This window comes from Nyctereutes procyonoides, unplaced genomic scaffold (genome assembly GCF_905146905.1).
Source record: "Nyctereutes procyonoides isolate TBG_1078 unplaced genomic scaffold, NYPRO_anot_genome, whole genome shotgun sequence".
Lineage (NCBI taxonomy): Eukaryota > Metazoa > Chordata > Mammalia > Carnivora > Canidae > Nyctereutes > Nyctereutes procyonoides.
In genome coordinates, this window is record NW_026575046.1 from 49,463,476 (window position 1) to 49,491,233 (window position 27,758).

At 43.6% G+C, this 27,758-nt stretch overlaps 1 long non-coding RNA gene across 1 annotated transcript; it reads right to left on the minus strand.

The window, feature by feature from the left end:
* Positions 1 to 1,594: 1,594 nt before the first annotated feature.
* LOC129509927 (uncharacterized) lies at positions 1,595 to 27,684 on the minus strand. The gene is made up of 3 exons (XR_008664440.1): positions 27,491 to 27,684; positions 24,119 to 24,226; positions 1,595 to 2,295 (listed from the first exon to the last, which is right to left on the minus strand). It is a non-coding gene; the product is annotated as an uncharacterized LOC129509927 (long non-coding RNA).
* Positions 27,685 to 27,758: the final 74 nt, after the last annotated feature.

Here is a 27,758-nt window from a genome sequence, read left to right on the forward strand (position 1 = left end):
TATGCAAACAACGCAATATTATTCTGCCTAGAAGGGAAGGAAATCCTGACAGATTGCTATGACATGGATGAACCCTGAGTACATTATGCTAATAAACCAGTCACAGGACACATACTGTAGGATTCCATTTGGGATATATGAGGTATCAAAGTAGTCAAATTCACAGAAACAGAAAGTAGAATGATGGTTGCCACCAGCTTCAGGAAAAGGGGAAATGGGGAATTGTTTAATGGGTACAGAGTTTCAGTTTTGCAGTTCTGAGTATCTGTTGTACAGTGATGTGAATATACACTTAACACCACTGAACCACATACTTAAAAATGGTCACGATGGGGCAGCCAGGGTGGCTCAGTGGTTTAGCGCCTCCTTCAGCCCAGAGCGTGATCCCAGGGATCGAATCCTGCGTTTGGGCTCCCTGCACTGAGCCTGCTTCTCCCTCTCCCTCTGCCTGTGTATGTGTCTCTCATGAATAAATAAATAAAATCTGTAAAAAAATGGTCACAATGGCAAATTTTATGTTTGTGTTTTTTACCACAATTAAAAAAACTTCAGGCTTCTGAAAAGAGAGGCCTAAGTTACCACCTGGACTCCAACATAAACAGGAAAAATTGTACCAATCTCTTACTGTGGAAATGAGTATTGTATGAGATAGTCATGTAAAACTCGGTGTTTGGCACCTGGCAGGTACTTAATAAATGTTATCTTTGCTTTTATTATCATAAGTGCTTGATAAATATCTGCTGGAATGAATGAATGAAGCAAACATTTGAAGAGTAAGTAACTCTTACTCATCAAAGGGGACTTGTGTTTGGAGCTCTTGTTGGTCTTCCCCATTCCACTGAAGTCTCCTCCCTAATCCTGTAATGGCCTCCCCATTGCTAAAAAAAAAAAGGTCCTATTTTGACTATCAGTGGTGATTGTCACTGTTGTTCATTCTTTCCTTCCTGAAATTTTTTCTTTACCTGGCTTCAGGTACTTCATTTAATGTCTTAGTCTTTTCTGTTTTCCCCTCATCTCCCTGACCTCCCAGTGCTAACGTACCCAGGCCCAGTGGTGGCTTCTCTTTTCTCTTCTTTTCTCTTCTCCTCTCCTCTCCCATTCACTCCCTAAGAATGTCAGCCAAACTTGTGGCTTCATATACCATTAATACACTGATAACTCCCAAATTTATGTTTCCACCCTGGACCTCTCCTCTAAAATCAAGACTCATATATCCCCTCCCTCCTCGATGCCTCCACATAGATGTCTAACTCAGCATTTTGGTAAACAAGTAGGAGAGGTTCAATTTAATATATCTAAAATAGACTTCCCATCTTAGTAAATAGCAAGTCCACTTCCAATTCTTCAGACCTAAAACCTTGAAGTCATCCTTAACTTTTCTCTTTCTCTCATGTTCCACATCCAATCTGTCAATAAATCCCATATGTTCAGCCTTCAGAATATATCTAAAAAATTACCCACTTTCTCCCACTGCCACTATCTTGCTTCTAGCTTCAATATTCCTTGCATGGATTATTGTTATTGTCCATGAGTGGTCTCCCTGCTTCTATCTTGAGCCCCTCTCACTCAATAACTTAATTCCCCAAACAGCAACCAGAGTGATTTATTTTTATTTTATTTTATTTTATTTTGCAGATAAATATAGGTTTAATGATCCATTGTTCTTCACACAGATAACTACAGAGACTTTATAATCCCAGGATATATAACCTTGCAACACAAACCAATCAACCAATTCTAAAATAAACTTGGCTTCTTACAACTATCCTGTAAATACTGCAGCCCTTGTTCCATCCAAAATGAGCCTCTTCTCACATGAAAAGTTATCACAGAGGAATGAGAAACCTAGCTTTGTGGCAAAAAGGAAAAACCAAAGGAAAAACAGTAACTGGGTGGTGAACTGGCGAGAGCAGGATATGCAGTGCCCTTCGCTGTGCTGCTTTGCTCTTCTTACTCTTGCTCTTTTTGTCCCTCTTCTTCAGTCCATCCATGTTAGCTCTCAATAGGTTTGAGTAAGCCATCTGAAACTTGTTTACTTCTTTGGAGCTCACCACAGTGCTGATCTTTTTTCCATCAGTAGCTCTTAACAGACACTTGTTGTCTGAGGGCTCAAAGCCCTCTACAGAACCTTTCCTTGGAATGGGTTTAGTTCGACCATCATACTTCTTCAGGGTGATGAACACGCTGCCCGACAACTGGCACTTCTGGAAGAGTCTGGTCAGCTCCATCAAGAACTGCTCCCTCTCCAGCAGCAACATCCCGGTGCTGCTAGTTCCCAGGCATCAGCATAAGGCTCTAACCAGAGGGATTTAAAAATATAAGTAAGAAAATATGAAAAGCCAGAAGTGAATATTATTCTCAATGGTTCGAAGACTGAAAGCTTTTCCTCTAAGATTAAGAACAAGGCAAAGATGCCTGCTTTTGCCATTTCTATAAATAGAGTAATGGAAGCTCTGGACTGAGTAATGAAGCAAGAAAAGGAAATAAGAGGTATCCAAATTAGAAAGGAAACAGTAAAATTATCTGCTTGTAGATAATAGAGCTCACATATAGAAAATTATAAAGCTCCTCCCCCCCAAAAAAAACTGTTAAAACTAATAAATGAATTCAGCAGAGTAGCGGGGTACAAATCAACACACAAAAACCAGATGCATTTTTATATTCTAACGATGAACAATCTGAAAAGGAAATTACAAACACAACTTCGTTTACAATAGCATCAGAAAGAATAAACTACTTAAGAAAATTTAACCAAGGAGAAAAAGTCTTGTACAATGAAAACTGCAAGACATTGTTGAAAGAAATTAAGGAAGACATAAAAAATGGAAACACTTCCCATGTTCGCAGATTAGAAGGTTTAATATTGTAAAAATGTTAATATGACAAAAATGATTTACAGATTTGATGCAATCCCTATTAAAATTCCAATGAATTTTTTTTTGCAGAAATGGAAAAATCCATCCTAAAATTCATATGGAATCTCCAGGGACTTCAAATAGCACAAACAATCTTGAAATAGAGGAAAGAAGCTGAAGGACTCATACTTACTGATCTCAAAGCTTACTACAAAGCTGCGGCAATCAAAACAGTGTGGCACTGGCACAAAGACAGGTGGCTAGACCGATGGACTAGAATAGAGAGCCCAGAAATAAACCCTTACCTATACAGCCAAATGATGTTTGACAAGAGTGCCAAAATTATTCAATGGGAAAAAGATAATCTTTTCAACAAACGGTCCTAGAAAATTGGATATCCACATGCAAAAGAGTGAAGTCGGACCCTTATACACCTAACATCATACACAAAAAGTAACCCAAAATGGATCAAAGATATAAATATGAGGCTCAAAACAATAAAACTCTTAGAAGAAAATATGGGACAAAAGCTTTCCAACATTGGACTTGGCAATGATTTCTTGGCTATGACACCAAAAGCGTAGGTAACACGGAAAATGGACAAAGTAGATTTCATAAAAAATTTAAAATTCTGTGCATTACAAGACACTATTAACAGAGTAAAAAGGTAACCCACAGAATAGGAGAACATATTTGCAAGTTTGATTACCTGATAAGTGATTCATATCCAAAATATATACAGAACTCCTACACTCAGCAAAAACCAAAAACCAGCCTGTTTCAAAAATGAGCAAAGGACTCAAATAACCATTTCTCCAACCCAAAGAAAATGTAAAAATGGCCAATGGACCCATGATAAGATGCTCAACATTACTAACACCATGATGTGAATGGGAAGTCATGAGGGTGGAGCCCTGTGGATGGAATTATTGCCCTTATGAAAGAGGCTCTAGAGCGCTCCCTTACTTCTTGGGCATTGTGATGGCACAGCGAGAAGACTGTGGCCTAGAGAAGAGCCCTCACCACACTGGGCTGGCACCCTAGCATCTGACTTCCAGCCTCCAGAATGTGAGAAATAAATTCCTGTTGTTTATAAACTGCTCAGTCTGAGGTGTTTTGTTATGGCAACCTGAATGAACCAAGACACTGAACATTAGGGAAATGTAAATCAAAATTAGATACCACCTCATGCTCACTAGAATGACAACTATTTAAAAAAAAAAACAAAAACCCTCAAAACAACAACAACAAAAAAACAAAACAAAACAAAACAAAAAAAAAACAAGACCCCAGAGAACAAGTGTTGGTGAGGAAGTAGAGCTATTGGAACCTTTGTGCACTGTTGGTAGAAATGTAAAGTGGTGCAGCTGCTGTGGAAAACAGTATGGCGGTTCCTCAAAAAATTAAAAATAGAAGTACCATATGATCTGACAATTCCTCTTCTGGGTACATACCCAAAGAAATTGAAAACAGGGTCTTAAAGAGATATTTTACTACCCATGTTCACAGCAGCATTTTTCACAATAGCTAAAATGTGGAAGCACCCCGAGCGTTCATTGATAGATGATAGATAAGCAAAATGTGGTATATACATACAATGAAATATGATTCAATTCTAGAAAGGAAGGAAATTCAGTAATATGGGTGGTAACATGGGTGAAACTGGAGGGCATTATGCTAAGTGAAGTAAGCCAGCCACAGAAACACAAATACTATATGATCTCGCTTATCATGAGGTACTTAAAGTCGTCAAAATCCTAGTGACAGAAAGGAGAATGCTGGTTGCCAGAGAGTGGGACGAATAGGGAGTTGTTGGACGAGTATAGAGCTGCAGTTTTTATAAATGAAAAGAATTGTGAAGATGGAGGATAGTGATAGTTGCACAACATTAGCAATGCATTTAATACACTTAAAAATGGCTAAGGTGGTAAATTTAAATTAAATTTTATTTTTTTAAGATTTTATTTATTTATTAATGAAAGAGAGACAGAGGGAGAGACACAGGCAGAGGGAGAAGCAGGCTCCATGCCAGGAGCCCGATGTGGGACTCAATCCTGGGACTCCAGGATCACGCCCTGAGCCAAAGGCAGAGACGCTCAACTGCTGAGCCACCCAGGCGTCCCAAATTAAATTCTATTTTTAACTGAAATTTAGTGTTATGTGTATTTTTACCACAAAAAAATGTTTTCAAAAGAAAAAATACAAGACCATGTTCCTTGTGTGACCAAAACCCCCAATGACCTCTCCTTTCACTCAGTATAAAAGGGAAGTCCTTACAGAGGCCTTCAGGGCCCCCATAATGTGTCACTGCCATCTCAGTGACCTTAACTCCTATGCCCCTTCCACTGGTTCACTGTGCTTCAGCCTCTCTGGCTTTTCTGTAGTTCTTTGAACATGGTTAGCGGGCCTCTGCTCCAGGGCCTTTGAACTTGCACTCCCTGCCCAGAACCCTCTTCCTGCTGATATCTCTGAGGTGTGCTCCCTCCATTTTGTCAGCTCTCTACTCATGAGTCATCTTATCAATGAGGACTTTCTGCCTCCTTTATAAGGAGTAACACCTCTCCACCAATTGCCTACCTCCCCATACACCCTTTACCTTGCCGTTTTTTTTCTCCGTAACAACTACTACTTGACAAGCTGTATATCTCACTTATTAATCTTGTTCATTGTTAATATTTCCCCCGAACTGTCAGCTCTAGGAAGGCAGGGTTCCTGCCTGACTCTTGCACTGCTGTCTTCCCAGAGCCCATCTCAAGCAGACATAGGTCTGTAGTAAATATGTGTCCAATGAATGAATAAATGGGTTCAGTATACTCATCTGTAAAGAGGCAGGGACCTACAAGGGTTCTTGGAAACTATAAGAGTCTATGAATGGTTGAGATTCACTGCACTGTGTCTTTCCTAGAAGAAAAAGCATTGCTGTCTTAATTACCTCAAAAACAACTGCTTGGGGTGAGCTCACTGGGTAATCCCATGGCCCCAACCCAAACTGGAGAATGAGACTTCCCGGGTCTTTCCCCCACTTCTGCATTGACGGACTCAAGTCCCTGCCTCCTAGCCAGCCCCTTCAACTGGTGCCTTAAACAGGAATGCTGTTTGCCCATGGTACCAGGGTGGACTCCTGGATCCTCTGGGAAGAGGGCAGTAGGAATGCAAATGCTCATCTCCAGGAGGCTGGCTTTGCTGGTCACATGCAGCAGAATGAACGCAAATTCTTTACAAGCAGAGCACAACCCCCCCTACCCCTTCCCCACTTAGCTGGGATCCTTCCTTCCTGTGCACTGTGGCAAAGCTGCCCTAGCCATGGCATCTGGCAGCATTTCCCTGATTCCCTGGCTTTCTCTCTCCGTTGCCACAGAAATGGGCCCCTGGCACTCCAGAAAGACATATTTCAGGAGTGTTCATTCACACACCCGATTTCCCTCACAGAGGGCTGAAAATACACATGCATACACACGTATGTGCGCGCGCGCACACACACACACACACACACACATACATACATACACTGGCCTCTGTGCAGTCACAAAACTACCCCGTGACACCACAGGCATGGGGATGACTGTCACATGGCAGGTACTTAAGGCTCACGTGGACTGCTTATGTGGCTCATGTGCCAAGATGAAGGGGATAGAACCTCGATTCACAAATGTGATAATCTTTGCAAAAATCTCTCCCCCTCACCCCCTTGACTTCAGCTAAGAGGCAAAACCAGGGGAGGGGCCTTTTGCTTTAAAGCAAATCAAATCATTGTTCTCAGTCTTTTCAGTGGGAAGAAGACCAATACCTCGCTCTACTTAAGCACGGCTGTGATCACTTTTCCCTCACAGCGCCTGCACTTCATCATGCAGCTGTAAGGAGGGTATGTCATGCTTTCCAGGCTGGTGAGGGCCCGCTTTGGACTCAGGTTCTTTTTGCTTCTCTTGATGTACCAGAGGGGCCTTCAAAGTTCTGGAAGGAGTGTTGTGTACTGGAGCAAGTGGAGCCAGGGGGAAAACGGATGGTTTGGCATTTACAGATGAGATCTGTACATGTACGGACATATCCAATGTACAAGTGTCTATAGGCACATACAATGCATATATCTACAGAGATCAGCTTCACACATCACACACATATATACGTATATGTGTACCTATATGTATACATCCATATACGTATACCCCAGCCCCACATACACTCCCCAGGCACAAATGGGCCCGTTTACAAGTACCTTCTTCCATGATACGTAACAAGCACCCATCTGCATATGTAGCACATCCACCTAACAGCATAGCCAAATGAGACCCTTCCTGTGATGATTTTACAGAGATCCCAAAAAACTGAAAATAAACAATAGGTGGCACTTCCCTACCCATTGCAAAGTGAAAAGGCACTCCACCTATGCAGAACTTACTAAGGTAGCAGGGTGGAGGGAACCTAGCTTTTCAACCCTGAGCCCCAAACCATTCATGGGTGTAAAGGTATTGATGTTGAAGAGATTGAGGGGAAAGGCATTCCTAGGAAAAATTGCTGGAATGCTCTGGCATTTTCTCTTGGCCTCATGTATAGACAGGAGATGGGATTGCTTCCTTGTCATTTCAAGCCTATGGCTAGAGACCCAAGGAGAGCTTGGCCTATCTCTGGAGTTTGGGGGGAATCCACTGGGGCTGCTGTTTGCCCTTCATCTGAGTGGTCTACAGGCAAGAGGACGCTAGACTGAGAAGAAAGAGGAAAGAAAGGTTCTGAGCTGGGAATGGCCAGCACTCCAGTGTTTGCCAGGGCAGAGAATGCTTGAGTATTTTTCGTAGATATGTGGACCATGCAGGAGGGCGGCTGGAGACTTTACCTAAAAAAGCCACCTAGATGCAATGACCCCAATGATGAGTCTACAGTGGGTGAGGGAGCTGGTATTCCAGTCAACAGAAACAGTCCCTGCCTTACAGGAATTGCAGTTGGGAGACCTTCCCAATGACAAGGGTTTCTAAGAACCTACAGAGTACCCAGGAGAGAAAGAATCAGGTTTAAACCTCTGCCAAGGCCAGAGGAAACCAAAGCCAAGAACCAAGGAGATCAGCTCTCCCTTGTCTTGCCCTCTATTTCACCTGAAGGAGCAAGAGGAAGCCTAGGCAGTGGCCTCCCCATCCCTAAGGAGGCCCCGACTGGGTGGGGAGACATGCCTTTACTTTAAATAAAATTTGGAGTTTCTTCAATTACCCAGACTGGAAATTTTAATTATGGAAATGAGAGTATTCTTGGGACTATAAGTGTCTGGGGAGGATCTGTTATTATGTAAGATGAGTGACCAAAGAAATTATGGCCGAGTTTCCACCCCTCAAAGATTTCATCCAAAGTGGCAGAGAGAAAGGAGTCTAGCCAGCAGTTTATAAGGGCAATCATAAGAAAAAATGAGATTCTCTGGCTGGTGTCTGAAACCTAAGGAATTATACTTCTCTACCAAGGGCTATACTTGCTACAGAGTCAACCTGATGAGAAACTCTGGCAATGAGCCTCTGTCCCAACCCACTCTCCCATTAACATGCATACCCTGTCTCTTTGTGACTCTGGGCAATACACTAAATTAATTTCTTTACCTAAACCATACCACACACACACACACACACACACACACACACACACACAGACACAGACTCATGGGCCATTAACACCATGGATTTGCTGCAAATAAGCCATAGCCAAACTGGGAAAGAGAGCTTCAGCAACTACTACAAAAATACATATTCTTTTTCCTTTTAGACTCACAGATAACATGTGAAAAAATAGCACGTTTGAGACCCCAGATGATGATGTCTTATTTTTCAACATTTTTAATCTTTGGCTAAAAAAGTTGCAGTGTGACCTTAGACCGTATGTTGGATTGAACCAGTAGAAATTGCAATGACCTACAAAACTATTTCATAAGCTTTGACCTAATATCATATCTTGTTGAGATTCTATAAATAAAATGAGGATAATATCTCATACCCAGCAGGACTGTTGTGGAGATTAAATGAAGAACAAATACCAGGACCTAACCCCGTAGGTAAATCCACCAGTTTCCAGTTGTATCTTGGCCACAGATCAACAGGAATGAGGTACCCGGCTGCCTATAGCTTGTTGCTTGGTTTCCAGTGTGTCACCCTCCCTAGACTCTGGGGGACCAAAACCTTCTGAGCCCTTTGGTCCCATTCTCTCTTTCCACAAGGGCTCTTTCTCATTCTCTGAACTTTCATTTTTATAGCTTCAGTGTTTGAGATGTAACTCCTCTCTTTCTGATAAAATCATTACTATTGTTTTTCTTGTTGTTCCTTGGCAGTTTTCTGTGGCAGACAATGCTACCATATTGTCTCTGTTACCCTCGTCCCTCTTTTTATTTGGTTTGTCCCAGGGGCTTTGTTTGGTTGTCTAGTAGCTTTGCTAGTGTTCGTATTTAATGGCTGGAAAGCTGTTTGGAAGCTCATCAGTAGAGGTTTGTTATTTGTGGGTTTCACTATTATGTGAAGAAGTAGTTAATTGGTTTTGTTCTTAGGGTCATCATCTTCCCTAGAATGGAGTCCTTCAATCTCCTGCCTGAGGGTTATTACTCTGGCACCTAGTACAGATCTCTGTATTCAGTGTGGAGACTTTCATTTAATATCCCTCTGTAAAATGAAGTCTTTGGCCCTATTCTTAGATGTGATCATGTCTCTCCAGCTCCACTTCAAAAAGGCATCCAGGCTTTGTTGTGTTAGAGGAGAGATATTTGTCTGGATTTAGCGGTTGAGGGAGAGAGTGGTAGTAATTCTGGTGGTATTGGTGATGACGGTGATGGTGGTGGTGATGATGGGTGATAATGGTGGTGGTGATGGTGATAATGATAATGATGTTAGTGGTGGTGATGATGATGATGTTGTTGTTGGTGGTGGTGATGATGGTGATGCTGGTGGGGGTAGAAGTGATAGTGGTGATGGTGGTATTAATGGTTCTTGCTGTTTCCAGCTACTTCAATCATCACTACTATTTTCAGCTCTACTCCTCATCCAACCTCCAAGCTACCCAGTGTCTCCAATTCCTGAGATGTTCTGGAGGCCTCAGGCTTTTCTCGTGTAGGCTTAGGTTAAAGCTTTCTCTAGTTGGCAAAGCCGGTTACTATTCATCCTTCTGCTTTCATAAAATTAATTGACATATCTAAGCTTCTGTTCTTTTTGTTTTTGTAAACTTACATTTTTATATTCCTCTGTCATTTTAATGGCATTTGAGAAAGAAGCAGATATAAGTGGACAGATTTGATTTCCACTGCCCTTTTAAACACCTAAATTTTGCTTTTTTTTAATCTTATTTTCTGCTTTTTTCCCCATTTTTAAAAATTGTCAACATGAAGAATTGAAAGCACATTGAACATTCCAAAATAGCTAAGAGCTATGAGCTTATCTCTACCCCATGTAAGCTCAGACACCAGGGTCCTGGATTTCTCAGGGAATGAAAGAGACCTGAGCCACTTCAATTTTTTTTTTTTTGTATTTCTGAGTACATTTTTAAAAATGAAGACATGATGAAACAAAAGTTAGGAAAACAGATATTTTTTTAAATCATTGCATTTATCAAATATATGGTTTCAATACTGAAAAAATTATAAAGCAACATAATTATGCTATTCACAAGATAATTACAGGATTTATTAAAATATTAATTCATAACACAGAGGCAGAGTGGTACAGTAATGAGATTTGAGCTTAAAACAGTGTGATGAATGTCTTCTTTGAATTCTACCTCAACTCAGAGAGAACATTACCCAACCAAATCTTACGGCCCCCACGGATATGGTGCCATGAGTATGCTGCCACTCTCCATGTGTCCCTGCCTCCCCCCAGCACACACACACCCCTGTGATGAGATGCATCCCGGAACAGCAACTGTGCAGCCTTCCACTGGAGGCAGTGAGCAGAGTGGCAAAAGTTTTCCCTGCACAACGGGCGAGGTGGGTCAGGTGTGGGCAGCAACACATCACATTGCAGTAGCCGCTTTGCTTTGACCATTAGGCACTGGCCCAGGACTTGCACATGACTGTCTCTCTGAAACTGAATGTCTCTTGGGCCTTGGTTGGTAACCAGGAAGGAATTAAGTGACCAACATGCCTTGTCTCCCTTTAAGATATTCAGGCTACTGAAACTCAGCTCTAGAGGGACTTGGAACTTTGGTGAATTCTTCTCTTTTCATCCGACCCTAACAGTTAAAGAAATTATGTACAGAACAAGAAAAAAATTACCCGCCATCTGACTACTCACCAGCCAAGCAGATCACCCATTTTCATTTTTCCTGTTTTCTTCCTATTTATCTACCTAGTCATAGGTCGATACACATGTGCACACGCATATATCTTGAAATAAACAGACCACTGGGCTGAAAGTCAGGCAGAGCTAGGTTCAAATCCTGTCTCGCCTCCCCCTCCTTTACCAAATGCATGGCCTTGGGTATGTGACCACCTCCCTGAGCTCATCTGTCATCTGTACAAATGGAATAACAATAGTATCAACACCATAAGATTACTTAAGGATAAAATCGTGTGAAATAATACATGAGAAATGCCAGTCATGATGCCTGCTACATAGTAGGTGCTCAATAAACAGAAGCTAAAGGTATTGTCATTGATTCTTTAAGAATGTTGTTCAACAAACATTTATTAAGCATTTACTAAGTGTCAGGCAGCAGGGAGAGAGAAAACAGAGAGCCTGCCCTCCAAAACTACATCATCCAGATCTAGATACAAACATGCCGACAGATAGTGAGTGTCCTGTGCCAGCACGTGAGCTAGCGAGGAGGCCTGAATGGAGCTGGACTAGGGAGATGGGAAGGAGACACCAGGCTAGGCAGGGCTTGGTTCATGCAGACTGTGGGGCTGCAGGGAAAACCTGCAGAGAGACAGGCTGGGGTTCTGCCTTTTTATACTGAACAGCAAATCACAAGCACTTTGGATGTTGCGACGTAATCTTCCCATCATTTGTAATGACTGCATAATATTACACTGCTTTGGGGGTCCTGTACTTTCCCTTCACCTCTCCCGTCACCTGGGCTTAAGGTCACCAGTTTGGAGCTATTAGTGATATCACCACAATGAACACACACGTGACAGTTTTTCCTTTTGAGAATGACTTTCGTAGGATAAATTCTAGGTCAAAGGGTATGAACATTTTTTAATAGCTCTCAGAACTCACTGCCAAGTTCTTGTCAAAGAGTTTGCACACTGGATATTAGCATAATTTTGTGCATTTTGTCAGAACAGACAAAATTGGTATACCACTGTTGTTTCCATTTCCATTTCTTTGCTGAGTTGTTTGGTGGAGGCAATTGAATTGAATGAATACCTAGGGCAGGCATAAGGGATGAGGAGTGCAGGAAATTGTGAGTGCAGGTCGGTTTTGGGACTCAGATTTGGGGGCTGGGATTTCTGCAAAGCCCAGCCTTGGGGAGGGGCAGGAGGAAAAAGAGGCTTCCAGCTGACACAATTGCATTTCTTAATTGCATTGTTTGTATTTCCCCTCTCTTCTGTGGCTGACTAAATGAATAATTAACATCATAATAATCACCACTGAATGTATGCAACAGGGAAAAAAGTGTCATTTCTAATCCTGACTGCCTTTTCAGGAGGGTGGTAACTATTAGATAGGGACCCCTTATTCTTCTGAGCACTTCGAAAGGTTTGGAAAAACAATCAAAACTAGAATAATATTTGTGGATCTTCCATTACTGATGGGAAAGGGGTTGCTGTTGTTGTCTGCCTGTACCTGTCTACCCCAATCCCAGGGAAGGACAGGGTGAAGGCCACCTCATGGTAGAAAGGAGTAGACTTTTCTGAAGTCCTGGGCTGTAAGAGGTGAGGAAGGGGAGGCCAGTTCCTCCTGCTCTCTTGTGCATGTTCTGCCGGAAAGAGAGGTGGTAGTGGCAGCAAGAGGCCAGAAGGACTGTGTGTCTAGTTTCTCCAGATCAAGAGGGTATGGTGGACATGTCCAGGTAGGACAGAGGATCCTGAGAACATGGGATGGGCAGAGGAGAAGGTGTGCTTGTGGCATGCTTCCCTGGACATGGTGAGCGGGCTGCACAGCAGGAGGAGCACTGCACAAGGCTGCGTCCAGCTGTGCAGCGCATGCAGGAGCACATGGCTGGATAAGCGAGCCTGAGGCAGCAGGAGACGTGCCAGGCTTCTGTAAGTTCCCAGGGACCCCAGCAAGGAATGCTGACACACTGAGAAGGACTAGTGTGGGTGGACTTTGGAATCAGAGGTGAATGGCCAGGACCATTCACCCAGCAATGAGTGGGCACACAGTGCCCCAAAGGCCAGTTGAAGGCAGTCACCCACAGCAGGCAGCAGCCCAGGGACCAGACTAAACATCAGACAGCTCAGGCTGATATAAGACTACCACTGATTGGGTGGCCTAAACAGCAGACATTTGTTTCCCACAGTTCTGGAGGCTGACACATCCAAGATCAGGGTGCCATTATGGTTGTGGTCTGATACACCTTCTCCCCCTGGTTTGCTATCTCTTTACTGTGTCCTACAGTGGGGACCTGAGAGAAAGAAAGAGCAAGCTCCCTTCCTTTTCTTACAAGGACACTGACCATCGACCATGGGGCTCCATCCTCATGACCTAATCACCATCCCACTCCATCTGTTAATACCATTCCCTTCGGAATAAGGGTTTCAAGCCATGAATTTTTTTTTGGGGGGGGAGGGGATACAAACATGCAAGCCATAACAGAAGAGACAACTTGAGAGCCAGCAAGATGCCAGAGGGCTGTGTACTTTGAGGTGATCTTCCTTCCTTTGACATTCAAATGTCCTAAAATCTACTCAGCTAACTTAACAGCTTGTTGTAAGTTGAAGTTTTGTGAAAACCCATAATGAAGCTCAATTTCCAATCCAGGTGGATGTGGAATAGCATAAGGCTGGAATGCAGAAGCAGGAGACCCTAAGGGTGGTGAGGGTGGGGCCACACAGAAATCTGGAAAATGAATGGGGAGAGGCTGTGGATTTTCAAGCCTGTGACACTGGGTTGCTCCAGCGGCAACTACACAGGCTATGCACAGAACAAGGGCATCCAGCTTCGGCTTCAAGGGCAAATGGGGCTGAAATCCCAGACAAGCTGCCTTTTCCTAATAATGCTTATAGTCCGGCCCTTAGCGGGGTTGGGCTGGGTGGAGGAGACTGGAATATCTGGCCTGTTGCCTCTGGCCTCAATCAGGCTCAACCATTTATCACAGGATACCATACAAGTATGACCATTTCCTATGCACCCAATTCAGTAGAAATGTGTGTCTAGTACAAATCGAGATGTGCTATAAGTGTAAAGTGCATCCCAGATTTCAGAAACTTAAAACAAAAATAAGAAACTCCCTAATAGGTTGCTTTATATTGATTATATGCTGCAATGTTAATTTTTTGAATAGATTAAATATGCTGCCAAAATTACTTGCATTACTTTTTACTTTCTTCAAGGCCGCTACTAGAAAATTCAAAATTACATATGTGGCTCCCATTATATGTACGGACTGTGCTGCCCTAGGAAGAAAGTTAACATTTTGCAGAAAGAATAAATGGTTTTGTCTGTCTGCAAGGGTAGTATATACATGTATGTGTGTGTCTGTGTTTAAGAGTGCAAGTATGTGTGTGCATGTGTGTTTGTGTACATGTGCATGTGTGTGAGCATATCCATGTGTGTGTGAGTGTGAGTGTGTGTGTGGCAGAGCCATTGAAGGGAGGCAGAGCAGGCCCAGTGGTAGGCCAGGATTCAGCAATCCAGCAGCTGTTGGAGGCCTACTGATGAGGAGACTGAAATAGCAACTAGAAGCAGAGTGAGGGAGACACTGGGACTCTCAAGATTCCCCGAAGGCCCGAGAAGCAGCACAGTGGCATATGAAAGAGGAGCCTGCCAGCTGTTGAATGGCCCTTGCTCACACCCCGTGTTTCCAGGCACAGACTAGCCTAAAGGTGAGGAGGACAGGCTTTGAAGCCAGATTGCTCAGTTCAATTCCTGGCTTCTCTGCTAACTACCCGTGTGACCTTGAGGAAGTCATTTAACTTTGCTGGGTCTCGGTTTATTCAGCTGTAAAGAGGGCATCTATTTATCATTTGGAACTTACCATCGGGTCATTATGATGCATTAATGTGTTCGTGGGTGTAAAGTGCTTCAAACAGGTCAGCTGGGTCCAGCTTAGCCACAGCCTCCTCTCTCATTTTGCCAGGAGAGTGTGGTCTTATGATTAGATGAGCCTGGATCTTGTGCCCAGCTCAGGTGGACAGGCAGTTGGGTCCATCACCCCAAGACAGGAGAGAGGCAGGGAAGTGGGCCAGCAGATACACATGGCAGCTGTCTGGTCTCCTTCATCGTCTGGGCTCTGTGACCTTGGGCAAGTGGCTCAATGAATCAGAAGCCCAACTTCCACATTTGTAAAAACTTCCTAGGGAAGTTAGAAGGATTACAGAGTCTCTGCCCCACCAAAGGTGGCCAGCAAATACTTTAAGGCAATATTGCTGTCATTGGCAACAAGGAGCTGACTTTTGGTCTGGGCTAGACAATGACCCAAATTGGGGAGCCGTCCCTTCTGACGATCAGATCACACACACCTCAAACTCTCAACTCAGTGCCAACTGGAAGGTCAGCTGGGACTTTTGGGCTGAGACCTGCTGGGTGGGCCCTGGCCTGTGTCTGTTTAATAAACATCCCCTAGCCTCCTGGAAGGTTCCCTTCACTTGCTACACAGTTTTGGTCCAACCTGTTCTCCTTTTGTAGCTGGGATTTTGTAAGAGGCCAAATTCCAGGCTGGGGCAGGATAAACAAGATTGCATGGCTAATGATTGGTGAGTTGGTCTGGAATGCAATTTACCGCAGGTTGCAGTGGAGGGCAGTTGGTCACCCCCTGGACAGTGTACAGGGAGGTTGTTAAAACAGGAAGGAGAGTCCACGCTCTGTAGGATGGCTGCTTGGCATTTTTCTCTACCCCTTTTTTAAGAAATGGAGACACCTGCTACCAACTGGCAATTCCCTGCCTCAACCTGATTTACAAAGCAATAAAAGCCTTACATTTGTCTAACATTTTGTATCTTACTCAATTCTGCTACTACTCCAGTTTTACAGGTGGTGAAACGAGCTCAGAGAGGAGAAGTAACTCGCACAAGGACACACAGCCAGCAAAAGGCACGGCCAAGACTCGAAAATTTTCCACAAACCAAATGAGGCAAAAATAGTATTTGTGCTTGGTCTTCTGGAGCCAAGGCTAACCCTTCCCTCCCTCTGGGTAGGGACACTTGAATTGAATGAAATCTGAGTGAGGGGAATGGGATGGTCTCCTGTTCTAATGTAGCTATCATGATGGGGAAAGATTTTTCTTTTTTCCTAGCTCAGAATTTTAGAGACCTGCTTTCTTGACCTCACACTGTTCCTCTCTGCTCAAATGGAACTCCAGTCTCTCCAACACCACTCTGATGCGCACCCCACTTCTACAGGGATTGCATGGTTGCACAGCCGAAGGAAGAGATCCGAGTTCAGTTCCTGCTGTCTGACCTCAAGCAAGTCACTCGGTCTCTCTGGACCTCAGTTTTCTTCTCTGAGAAAGGGGCATGTAAAGTTGAGATGAGCTCTGGAAGCCCACCCATGCTTCTAAAGCTTCGTGGTTCTCTGCCTGCAGCTCTGGCACAGAAGAGCCAGGGCCAGGGCAATTTCTGACCCTTCTCTGCACCTTGGTGCCCTGTCCTGCTGGGGACATGTGCAAGTCTCCCCAGGCCTCCGTGGATGGCCCCAGCTGCCCTCTCCAGTTAGCTCAGCACAGCATTCATGAGAACTGATGGTGGAGATAAAGATAGACATGCTGAAATGAGGCATGCGCTCTCTCTCTCTCTCTCTCTCTCTCTCTCATTCTCTCTCCTTTTCTCTCTCTCTGCCCCACGCAGCCTTCCTCCCTCAAGGCAGCTGTGGACTGGCCTGGGGGAGGACTGGTTACCATTCCAGAAGGAGCAACATTCGGGGCGGGCAGGTTCCATGAGCTCATTCTTCTAATTGTTCTGGCTGGCTATTGTTTCTTCTGATTTATTTCCAATTAGCACCAGGGAGCCCAGCTTGGGTTTGACTCTGCCAGTTTCCCAGAGCCAGTTCTCAGCTATTTCTGGCTTGGACAGGCCCAAAGCCTTCCTGCTTCCATGCTAGCTGCCACTCGGGGAGGGCCTCCTGGGCACTTACGCCACATTGCCACCCTGGCAACAGCACTTGTGAAACTGGTCTCATTGTCACCATTTTACAGAAGTGGAAACTGAGGCTCAGTGAAGCAAAGGTACTTGCCCAGGTTTCCACTGGCAGGAAGTGCTGAAGGTGAATGCTGTCTTAGAGACTGCCAAATGCACGTGTATTTCAGTACCACCATGCTCGCCACACTCTTCTATTGTGCCTAACGCGCTGCCCTGCCATTGCATTGCTTGAACTGCTTAGAAACAATTAATCCACAAATAAACCCTAGGCCTTGTCTTCCAATCAGAAACCCAGATTCTGTGACATTCCGGCTGTTTCTGAGCTAGCCGGGAGATCTCCTGGTCATATTAGGAATAAGCAAAGCCATTTGGGTTTTAATAACATGGTGAGAAAATGGTGTGACTTTAAAGTCTTTATTAGCCCTGGAATGCATTTTCCAAAGCAGGAATTAGCTGACACAGGCAGAGTGTCAGCTGGAAAAACAAGGTCTGGGTTAGGTGGCCCAGAAAAAAAACCTGCTTTGGTGCCCAGAGCCTCCCATTGATTTCAATTGCTGGTTAGCACAGGCCAGCAGAATAATTGTCCCATCGGTGAATGTGCCATTAGAAATGACCCCACACAGCTAATGGGGGTTTAATACTGGCTTGCTTGGTCCTTGGTATGGTTCCTGCTCTCATTTTTAGTAAGAAAATTACCTGTCTGTCATTCCCTTTAAACTTGCACAGTAATAATTAGCCAGGCCCCAAAGAGAAGCTGGTTACCCTTAACCTTGGCTGGATGAAGGCTCAGTGACCCATTAAAGTCTGTGAAGTCATTTGACTCTGGCTGGCTAGGGAGGTAATGTAGCAGATATTTGATAGAAAATGGTTATAATAACAACTCACATTTGTTCATCATTTCACAATCTTCAGAGCTCAGGGCCACTTTGGGGTCATGAGCAAGGATTCTCACCAAGGGGTCAGCAAACCATGGCCTACTGGCCAATTCGGCCCACCTCAGATTTTTGCAAATAAAGTGTTATTGGCATACTCTGTGCCCATTGATTTACACTGTACATGGCTGCTTTTGCATCAGAGACTGTATGGTCTGCGAAGCCTAAAATATTTACTATCTGACCCTTGACAGAAAGAATTTGTTGACCTCTGCTCTAATTCACAAAAGCCAAGTTTGAATCCCGGATCAAACACTCACCAGCTGTGTGATCTTGGGCATATTGCTTTATCTCCATCCTCTGCTTCAGTTTCTTTGTTAATTAAAGGTAATAATAGTATTTGTGTGGTAGATGCTACAGCCCTCACTGACTCCTTCAGTAACACCCACTCCCTTAAGCTTGGGCATGATCAGGGCACTTGCCTTGAGCGATGAAATGTAAGTGGAAGTGGGTGTGCATCACTTCTAGACAGAAGCATTTAGAGCTGGTATGGGCTTTCTTTTTTTTATATATATATTTTTTATTTATGATAGTCACAGAGAGAGAGAGAGAGGCAGAGACACAGGCAGAGGGAGAAGCAGGCTCCATGCACCGGGAGCCCGACGTGGGATTCGATCCCGGGTCTCCAGGATCGCACCCTGGGCCAAAGGCAGGCGCCAAACCGCTGCACCACCCAGGGATCCCTGGTATGGGCTTTCTATGCTCTTTCTCAGCCACATTGACTGAAGCGACCATGTGGCCTGGGTTTGCAACTATAAGATGGTCAGCTGGTTTCTTAAATGATTAAAATGGTTAGAGATCCCCTCCACTCGCAAAGGATGTTTGAGTGAAAAACACATTTTTGATGTTTAAACCAAGATCTTTGCATCACTTGTCACTTCAACAAATTCTAGCTTATGATAACTGACCCACTTTACAGTGTTTCTGTTAAAATTAGATGAACTAGGTGTGTAAGATCTTTAGAATAGTGGTTGACATATAGTAAGTACTCAGTGGATGTTAGCCAAAATTACTAATATCATGGTGTCAATTGTTATTAATAAAAATGTATACTGTTTTCATAAATTATCTCATTTTCAAGCTCACAATAACTATGAGGCAGTGACTATTATCTTCACTTATCTCTAGTAAGCATCTAATGGATACTTGTTTTATGGTAAGTAATATGCTAGACTCTAGGGTAGAGAAATAAATCAGAGAAGCTTTTGGCTCATAGAGGGAAGATCTGTCTAACTCAGACTTTGGAGTGGAAGTGGTATTACAGGAAGGCGTCACAGAGCTGAATCTTGGAAGGTAAGTGGAGGTTTACCAGATGGAGAAGGGAAGGAAAGGCATTCCAGACAGAGGGAACCAGCATATGCAATGACACAGAAGCTGAAATTATATGCTCTTTTGGGGGAAACATTGAGTGGATTGGTGTGTTAGACAGACAAAACTTTGATTAGGAATATAGCAGACAATGTAGCTTGGCCATGCAATAGACATTTGCAATCCATTTCTTCCTTACCAACTATACCACATGGAGAGAAGCAAGATAGAGGCTTTATCAGAAATCACCTTGCTAGAGATTACTGTGTGACACTGTGTCAACCAAAAAGATGTCAAGAGAAGGACTCCAGGGCAGGGGTAGGGGGACTGCAGATTAAAGCAAAGAAACCAACGAAGAGATCTCACTGTTATGTGTGAGTGTAATGTTCTGGAGTTATGGCAGCCATCTTGTGACAATAAGAAGAAGGACAGGAGAACTGGAGAGATGGAACCAATATCTGGACCTTGAAGTACTGCTAAAGCAATCCTGGAAGGCATGTACTCCCAGATTTCTTGATAAGTAAACAATACGTCTTTGTCATTTAGGTGACTACTCATCTGTTAAAGTCCAAGGGGAATTTTGAGAAATGAGGCTGGAGAGGTTAGCAGGGCCTAGATTAGGCAAGATTCCTAAAAGCAAAAGGGGCACATGAAGAATTCTGCGTAGGGAAGGGAAATTCAGGCTTATAGAGGGAGGGAAGTCACTTCTCAGGATCCCACTGCTGATAGGTGTCAGAGCTAGAATTTGCACAAAGATCTTCCAAGTCATAGACCAAGCCTCTTCCTGCGGCTGTGTAGGGCATTTTCCTTTTCAACTTGCTTGTGACTTGTTTTGGCTCATGGGTTATTTCTAACTGCACACTGGATGAATTGAGATTTTTCCAAAGCTTATTCCTAATTTGAGACTAGATCTGTGAATTTCATAAATAAGGAGACTTGAGAAGGTAAGAGAATAAATCGCAGAAGGTGAGAAGTTAAAATAACTTAGGGCCCAATTGGCTTGGAAAAGGACTTACAAAGACCAGGACATGGGGGAAACTAGAAACAGGAAGGATGGCAGCAATCCTTCCACCATCTTGGTTTCATTGACCGAGAAGTAAGTTACAGCTACAGCATGCTCTCTCGACTCTCCTTGGTTTACATCTCTCTGGCACATGTTGTTCTGACAGGCACCTATGAGACCCTGAGCTACTCAGAGCCAGCACAGTGCCTGAATCATCTGTGTCTCTCAGAGCCTGGCTTCATGTATGTCCCAGAGTGGGCACTTACCAGTACCTGCCTCATGTAAACTGAAACTTAAGACAAAAATTAGGGGTGTCTTCATCTCTAAGGTGGCAGCGTCAAAAGACAGTGTCACAGGTCATCCCCATTTTTTTCTCCCTCAGCCTCCTTGAGCCAGATGGGCTCAACTCACACATCAGATCCCTCTCCCTGCACCCCCAAAATCCAGCACCAAAGACCAGCTGAAATTCAATCTAGTTTAAGGTGTAAGAAGGCCAGTTCTGAGACCCAAATGACCTGGCACTGCCACTTATTAGCATGACTTTGGGAGAATAATCTACCTTCTCTTTGTCTCAGTTCTCTCATCTGTATTAAGAAACGACTGATTTTATATACTTGTGAGGATGGAGTGAATTAATACCAGGAAATGCTGACAATAAGCACCTGATACATGTTCTTATTGTTATATTATGATTTTAGTAGTTGTCACTGGTATTATCATGCTTTGAGGCAGCCCTCAGACCCTGACCCTACTTAGACTCCACTCCAGCTTATGGTACACAAATCAAATCTTGGCCAGGGTATTTCTAGCTGCTGGCATCCATCCTGCCATTACCCACTCTGGATTTGGAATTAATCAGAACTAAGAGACCAGCGTTCCTCTCTGGATCCTGGCTTAGGCAGGCCCTCAGGCCCAGTGTCCCCTGTTGCCCCAGGTAGGATCAGCCCTGACCCCAGTCCCTGTCCCCTCCATCCCCGCCTCAGCCCTGCCCCAGTCTTGCCCCCTCCCACCAGCTCTGCACTCTCTAGGGTGGGGGGGGGGAAATGTGCCCTGGCGGGCCCCATCGCCCTAAGCCTTGTCTGTGTTTTCCCACCTTCACGCTTCAGTCACTGTCGTCCCTGACTCATCAGTTAGTTAACAAGCTCCAGAACGATTCCTCTTCCCTGTGGCACCTCATCAAATAGCCCATCTTGCCTGTGAGAGTGCAGGCTCCGTGGGGATAGTTCTGTGGGATAACTTTGCTTGTCTGTTTTTCTATGTGCCTGTCCTCCCTTTCTCATTGCTCCCAGAGCATCTCAAGGGCAAAGGCTCTGTCTCTTCCTTCTTTTGCAGTTGGTACAATATGGAGAGTTTTTCTTTTCACAGTGGGGAATCATGGGCCATCTGGCTGGCTGATCAGAAAGCTTATTAGTTTTAACAGTAATAATAGTGTCTCACATTTACTGAGCACTTACTATAGGCCAGGCAGTCTAAAAAGCACTTTATGCGAATTAACTTGTAGAATGTTTGCAATAACCTTGGGAGGACAGTTGGGTTTTTGTTTTGTTTTGTTTTAATCACTGTTTTACAGATAAGCACATTGCAGCTCAGAGAATGACTTGCCCACATCAGGCAGCTAGTAAGTGCAAGGTAAGATCTGATACCAGCCTGTCTGACTCCAAGACTGTGTCCTCAATCTGCGCTTCTCAAACTTTTTGGGACATGCAAATCACTTGGAGACCTTTTTAAAATGCAGGTCCGGGTTAGGACCTATAAGGTTCAGCATTTCTAAGAAGTTCTCACATGACGATATGACTGATTGGAGCACACATTTTAAGTAAGGGAGATCTAGATTTAATTATATTTCTTCCTACTTTGCTCAGTTGACTATAGGATGCTCACTTGAGTTTTTTCCTGGAAAGAATTTCCTAAAATAAGTCTTGGGAAAAGTTCACAGTAGGAGTCCTGGGTGTGAATTCTAGCAGTTACTTTTTACCATGACCTTGGGCAACATCTACTCTTAGAAACTCCAGTTTCCTCATCTGCAGAATGAGGCTAAGTACCACTTGATGGATGATTATGAAGGCTCAGATGTGATAATACTCCTGAAAAAAGGGCTCTGTGGATGCTGTAGAAAGTATGGGTGTTAAAGTAATTTGCTATTAAAGTACTAGGAACCAAAATAATACTATTACTGTTAACAACTCCCAACTGAATGGGCCATGGGTAGAGTCCTTATGTCACTGTCATTCAAGTTATCACTCATTCCCCAAAATCTAATTTTTTTTTTTTTTGCCGTCTGACAATCAAGAGTGAAGGGATTCATCAGTGTTTTATTGCAGTAACTCACTGCTTCAGCATATGAGTTTTATAGAACTTTCTGTGAAGGGTTTTATACCCATAAATCAATTCTTGCAAGCCCCTTCCATCTTTGGAATCATGGGTGAAAGAGGAAGAAAGCTTTGATCCAAAAAAAAATGAGATCACAAGGAGGGCTTGACTAAGCAGGAAAGCAGAGCAAAGCTGATGCCCAACACTGAATTTCCAGCCATGAGGTCCAGTGTGGAGAGCAATAGATGGGTGCCACAGGCGTCGCTAATGTGACCAACTGACAGATGAGCAGAATTTTGGATGTTTTTCATTAGGTCCCTTAATTTATCCACTATAATAAACTAGAGATGGTGGGTTAATGATGGCTACAAATTCTCTGCTGCTCCTTCTATTAAGAGTTGAAATCTAGCTCCTGTCCCCTTGAGTCTGAGCTGGGTTAGAGACTTGGTTTATATCAATAGAATACAGTAAAATGGTATTCTGAGGCTTCCAAGACCAGACCTTAAAAGGAAAAATGGCAGCTTCTGTGTTCTCTTTTTTGGAAGCCAGCTGCTTTCAAGAAGCTTAGGCCAGACTACTGAGAGGTGAGAAGCCATGGTATGGGAAGAAGCCTTAAGGGTGAAAGGCTGTCTCGGGTGTAGTAGCACCAGCCTTCTGGAGCAAAAGAACCATCCAGCTGAGCCCAGTTAACATCCCGAATTGTGAGAAATAATACATTATTGTTGTTTTAAGATTGATTGATTGATTGATTGATTGATAGTAGAGAGAGAGACAGAAAGAAGGAGAGTGTGTGTGCCTGCATGAGCAGGGGGAGAGGCAGCAGGAGAGGGATAAGGAGAGAAGCTGACTCTCTGCTAAGCCTGGAGCCCTACCTGGGGCTCTCATGACCCTGAAGTTATAACCTGAGCCAAAATCAAGAGTTGGCCACAGCTGCCTGAGCAACACAAGCACCCCACATTATTGTTGTTTTAAATCCCCACATTTGGGGATGGCAAGTTACACAATTGATAACTAAAACACCAGACATTTCTTGAATCTCTTTTCTCCTAATTTTCCTTCAATTTATTCTTCAAGTATTTCCCATATGTGAAGCCAGTAGCCCTTAGTGTAGTCCTGACATGAGCAGTGTTGCCATGGCCCAGAAACTTGTTAGAAATGCAGATTCCCAGCCCCACCTCAGATCTACTGCCTCAGGAATTCTGAGGTGGGACCCAGCCACCTGGATTAATAAACCTGTGAGTATTCTGACACAACACTCAAGTTACAGAACCGCTGGGCTAAGGCCAATGGTTCTCTACCCTAACTGTGCATCTTAATCACCTGGGGACTGAATATACACTGGCTTCAGAGAGTGCCCTGGACCTCTTGAATGAGGTAAGGCTCAGAGGTGTGTGACATGTAAAGAGTTTCATGCTGACTCTGCCGCACAGCCATGTACCACAGAGGAATTAAAAATGTCTCTCATGAAGTTGGCTCCCCCTAGACCAGGGCCTAATGCATAAATGCACAAATGACTTACCTGAAGCTTCGATAAGAGGCATATTCTGATTCAGTAGATCTGGGGTTGGGTCTGAGATATGCTTTTTCCTCATAAATTCCCAGCTGACATTGATGCTGCAAACCTCACCTAGAGTAACAAAGCTCAGGGGAGTCACCATCACTCTTTCCCTCAAAGGGTAAATGGCTTAAAAAGCAGTTTTATATTACACAGCCACACGCAGAAACCCACTCACAGCCTTCTATAAAAGCTTCAATCTGAGGTAGCTATCCCCACCACTGTGGGGGCAGTCTACTGCACAGACTATGAGCCCCTACAGAAGATGCTGTTTGAGCTTCACACCAAAAGATGACAGATGACATTCTTCTTTTTTTTCCCCAATTCTTTTTTATTGTGATAAATATATATAAGAAAAAATTGCCCATCTGAACCATTTTTAAATATACAGCTCACTGGTATTAGCTACATTCATAGTGTTGTACGGTCATCACCACCATCCATCTCCGTAATTCTTTCATTTTTTAAAGCTGAAACTCTATACCCATTAAATAATAATTCTCCATTCCTCTCCTCCCTGCCTCCTCACCAACCCGGGTCCTGGCAGCTACTATTTTACTTTCTGTCTCTGATTATGACTACTCAAAGTACCTCCTAGAAGTACAGTATATGTTCTTTGGTGACAGGCTGATCTCACCATCATATCCTCAAGTTTCATCCCCATTGTAGCATATGCCAGAATGTCCTCCTGGTTGAATAATAGTCCATTGTATGTATATACCACATTCTGTCTATCCATTCATCCACTGACTGGACACTTGGGGTACTTCCATGTTTTTGCTATCATAAATAATGCTGCTGTGAACACGGTGAACAAATATCGCCTTGATACCCTGCTTTGAATTCTTTTGGGTATGTACCCAGAAGTGGAATTGCTAGATCATACGGTAATTCTATTTTTAGTTTTTGGAGGAACTGCCATACCATGTTCCACAGCAGCTGTCCCATTTTACATTCCCACCAACAGCACACAAGGATTCCAATTTCTTCACAACCTCACCAACACTTGTTATTTTTCTGTTTTTTTGATAGTAGCCATCCTACTGGGTGTGAGGCTGGAGAAGAGCATTCTAAGGCCATGGGAAGAGCCTTGTTAAGGAAGCTCAGAAGAGCCACTCAGTATAGCCAGGCAGCACAAGGAAAGGGAAATAAAGCCAGAAGTGGTTTGTGGCTGGATTATGAATGACCTTGAAAATTAGGCTGAAAAATCTGAATCTTATCTCATGGGCCATGGGGAGACATGGAAGTTTCTTTAGCGGGCAGGTGACATCTCTGCAATCACAACCAGGTTCCCACAGAAGGTGGAAGGGCTGCCCTGATTGCCACCACACCCACAAGACTCATATGATGAGACAGAGCAACACCAGAAAGACTTGAGGGCTTGGTGTCAAATGCAACAGACCAATATTTTGAAACTGTGGTGGCTTGCCTCTCTTCAAAGAGAACGCTTCTCCCATCAATTTGAGGACGTGTCTTAAGGGCGAGAAACAGCAAGGTTTCCACTCCCAGAGAGCATAGCTCTGCTCACATGTTCCAGTAAGTAATGTTCTCCTTGCCACGATGAACAGAAAAATGTGCCTGAAGGAATGAAAATCCCCACTGCCCTGCTACCCGTGGGCAGCCTCGGTTACTATGGAAAATCCCTGATTAAAGTCAGCAGACAAGTTTCCTAGCGAGCAACTATTATTAATAGGAGCTTCAGCCTTGTGCTGACATTCCAGATTGGGTTCTTTAATATGCCATTCCACAAGTCAGGTGATTAAACCCCTATGTTTTTTAAAAGCGAAGAGAATGCACCCACCTTCGCCAGACTGACTACCCTCTTTAATAACCCACGCGCTCCTGCTCAGTTAGCATGAGAACAAAACTGCGACCATGAAATTATTTTAACAAGACCATAAAAAAAACAATTTGCTTGAGTGATGTTTGGGGAGCGGGGAGGGGGGGGGCAGATCCCACCCTCTCTCTAAACTAATTAAACTGTACTATATGTCCTTGTGTAGTTCCTGACATTTTTCTGGTTCACTCAGTTTGAATGGTTGCACAAGGATCGGCGCCAAGCTCCCAAATGGCTAACTCAAAACAAAAGCAGGGTCTCCAGAGTATTCTTGAGCATCCAGCAAATTGAGGGAAAGTTATTTTGGGTTAATCAATGTACTTCAGTTGCAATCACATCTTGCCTCATAGAAAAGACCGGAACAAAGAATCACTGTTTGAAATCCAATTCAAGATGAACTGGAAAGTGACATTGACCTTACTGCATTCATTTTATTTTTTATATTTTATGTTATATTTGATTTTCTATTCTGTTCTATTCTTAAAATTATACCCTGCTCTGGATGAAACTATTGACAATGGTCCCTCATTTCCTGTTCACTCAACACCACCCCCTGATAATTTATGTCTTTTCTACTCACACCAGCTATTACCGGAAGCTACTGGCAGTTTCCTTGAACATCTTTACAGGCAAGTGGTCTATTCTCAGCTTGTCTTAGGGACTAGACATTGATTAATGGCTGGGAACTTTGGTTTCTGGCAAGACAAGTCTTAGTTTAAGCTAGAGAGGCCTTTGGGTATTGGTCAGGCTCTCATCAAAGTTAAATTGAAAAACATAATAAGTGTCTTAGATGCAACACAACTGGGGATGTGTTAGATATGAAACCCCCTTCTGAGGAATGAGCCTGAATATCATGCCCTTATACTCTTTCAAACGAATGTTTATCAACTCCTTTGCAGTTTAAAGAAAATATTCCCCTTTGAATAGCTCTTTAACACTGACAAGGCAATAAAATTTGTGGAGTATCATCTCCCTTTAAATTCCAAAGAACTGTGAAGCACAGATAAAACATAATTTAATTCATTTCCGGTTAAGCAACATACAGCGAACACCTGCCATGTGTGAGATACTGATGGGGACTATCCTTTGGGTGAACAGGATGAAACTGATAGAGATGTTTCCTCATTTCAAGGAAACTAGACTGTCTGAATTTAAGAGGAGAACTGGTATGGTAAATGGTAGAGCTGCTCATGATAAGCTGTAACATTTTCATAAACCTCTACAATATGCAAAATACATGCACATATGTGTATGTGTACACACAGCTACAAGACTGTTTATCTCCTGGCAATAGATGTTGATGGTCTTTAACTGCTCTCCTACTGGTTCATCCAAACCAGTGGGGGGAAAAATCAGCTGGAGTCACGGAGTTGCTCTAGAGGTGAAAACAACCAGGTAATCGGTAAGAAACTAAGGGCCTTTGGAGTCCAACAGAGATGTGAGTCCTGGCTGTGCCACTTATAACTCTAAGCTTGTCAAATGAGAGACACAATGCTTACCTCTCAGGGTTGTTGAGAGCATCTCCAAGATAAAATATCTTAAGCCAATGCATGGTACATAGCTGGCTCTCAATGGCTGTCATGTCCCTTCTCCTCTTGTGCAAGACTTGCTTTATCTGTCCCAAGTGTGCCTTCCTTGTGCGAGGTGATGGGCCATCCAAAGCTCTGCCATGCTGACCTTCCCAGGGTCCTCTAATCAGTGCTCTGTCTCCTGCACCAGAGCTCCAGAAAGGGTGTTGTCTCACTCAGTGGAATAGCTGCCTGGCCT